At 48.8% G+C, this 2,333-nt stretch overlaps 1 non-coding gene across 1 annotated transcript; it reads right to left on the bottom strand.

Annotated features, from left to right (window-relative positions):
* Positions 1-1,981: 1,981 nt before the first annotated feature.
* Positions 1,982-2,068, bottom strand: TRNAM-CAU (transfer RNA methionine (anticodon CAU)). Its single transcript is given in 2 exon segments — positions 1,982-2,017; positions 2,031-2,068. It is a non-coding gene; the product is annotated as a tRNA-Met (tRNA).
* Positions 2,069-2,333: the final 265 nt, after the last annotated feature.

Genomic DNA, 2,333 nt, shown 5'->3' with positions numbered 1-2,333 from the left:
CTTCCAGATAATGTTCAGACACGCTGATCCATAGAGACTCCTCCACGCCATACATAGCGAAATACTTCTCACAACGACGACGCCACAAGCGTGGATTGTCACCGTCGAATTTGGGGAAGGGAAGCTTGGGAAGGCGACCTAATGCAGAGGAGGGAGGATAGAGGTCTGGAGGCTTTTGGTGGGCGAAATTGTGAGGAATTATATGATGTGGTGGAAAAACTTATGGAACTGAAGTAATTGGTGGATAAATTGACGTAATAGCTGAAGAAGGCGGCGGGTAAATTGGTGGAACAGAGGAAGGAATGGAAAATTTAGGAGGAGCAGGAAGGGGTGAAGGAAAAGTTGGGTGAATTGGGTTGGGTTGGAAAAAATTGGGAGGAGCAGGAAGGGGTGAAGAGAAATTCGGTTGAATTGGGCTGGTGTGGGGAAAATTCTGTGAAGTGGAGTACGACGGATGAAAGCTAGGTGGATTCGGCTATGGTGGAGGGAAATTGGCCAGCGGCGGGTATGGGGGGTGGAAGGTGGGTTGCACAGGCCAAATTGGAGGGCGAGGAGGAACGATAATGGGAGGAGGACGATCCAACACCACGACTAACGATGAAATCGGAGGAGGGTGAGGAGTGGATGTCGTACCGTTGGGCGGGATATGGCTCTAGGTTGTGACGACCCCAAAATCCAGTACCCCGTGTAATCGATGCAGAGCAGTGCCCGTTGGTTCCATCAGTGGACGGCCCGGTAGCTGGGCGCGTGGCTGTCGACGAAGGGGACAGGGAGGGGCCGAGCTGGCGAGTCGACGAGGCGCCCTGTGTGTTGTCCTAGTTGTCGGAGGTGCGCTTCACCTCGAGCCTGAGGTCGTCCACGAGCGCCTCCACCGCTGGCCACCAAGTCCCGAGGTCCGTGGTCACCACCTCCAGCGTCGTGACTCTATTGTCGCGGTCGTCGTTGGTGTGGGCGAGCCGAATTGTGTCCAGGTCGGAGTAGGCGGCCTCCAGGGTGGCGAGGCGGTTGTTGACCACCGAATCGCGAGCGGCGCGGTCGCGGTCGCGGTCCAGACCGGAGAAGCGGCGCTCCCACTTCTCATCCTATTCATCGAACCGGTGATTGAGCTCATCGAGGACCAGCTTCAGGTTGGGATCCATGGCACCCTAGGCGCGACGGAGCCTGGTGAAGTGCTCGTGCGGCTGCGGCGGCGCGGGTTCTAGATCAGCCTAGTCTGTACCAATTGTGAGATACAGCTAGGAATCGAATGGTTGGCAAGGAGGAAGAAGTACAGGACGATAAGTGCTTTGTATTACAAGAATGAATATGCGGTTCACCGGTTCCCCCCCTTCGTTCACGGCTCTCTGCTAGATATACTTAGCTACCCTTGCCACATAGGCCTAAACACCTTGGAGTTGGGCAACGCCTATCTCTTGGGCCTCGGCGAAGGAGGGGCAACGTCGCTGGGGCAGCCTTCTGGGTCACCAGCGGCATCAGCTGTTGTAGTATCAGGGGTGTTGCTGACAGATATTGAAGATTTTGATCCGTATCATCAGAATTTCTATTTGGCCTAGCATGTTAGAACCATCAAACGGCTGCATACATATAGAAGTGTCGACATTTCCTTTTTGTTATGTTACAAGTTGGACATATGACGTTGAAATATAATATCAGATATATAGAATCTAAAAAGAAGAGTTTAAAACATATACTAGTACCAAAGACTGTAGCATCTTAGAATCATCACACAGCTGCATATAAAAGTGTCGGCATTTCCTTCTTGTTATATGTTGTAAGTTGGAAAAAATGACAGTAGAAATATAGGCGGATATAGAATCTAATCTAAAATCTAAAAAAGAGTTTAAAACATATACTTGTACCATTTAATTAAATATAACCAAATAGGCAGATATAGAATCTAATCTAAAATCTAAAAAAGAGTTTAAAACATATACTTGTACCATTTAATTTAACATAACCAAATAAGAGATAAAAAATGTATTGGGGTGAGAGAGGCTCGAACTCTCGACCTCAGGATCACTCAAATTAGCTATGTGACCTACGCGCTAGCCAACTGCGCCACCACCCCGATGTTGTTTCGTTTCTGTTTCAACTGATTTTAAAAATGAACATGAGCCTTTTGATTCCCATCTCACAGCAACACCGATGAACAGAGGAGGACATCTGTAGACTGTAGTTCTTGTTCATGTGCCATCATTGAATTTCTATCAATACATATTCACTTATGTGTTGAAGCTTCAGAGTTCGGACCTCCAGAAGGAAACCAAAACGACGCGGATTGTATACTCTCTACAACAAGACGAGGCATTGGAATGACGTCGGGTTGCGTAAGG

This window comes from Miscanthus floridulus, chromosome 7 (genome assembly GCF_019320115.1).
Source record: "Miscanthus floridulus cultivar M001 chromosome 7, ASM1932011v1, whole genome shotgun sequence".
In the NCBI taxonomy this organism is placed as follows: domain Eukaryota; kingdom Viridiplantae; phylum Streptophyta; class Magnoliopsida; order Poales; family Poaceae; genus Miscanthus; species Miscanthus floridulus.
This window is presented reverse-complemented; position numbering and strand designations above follow the sequence as displayed.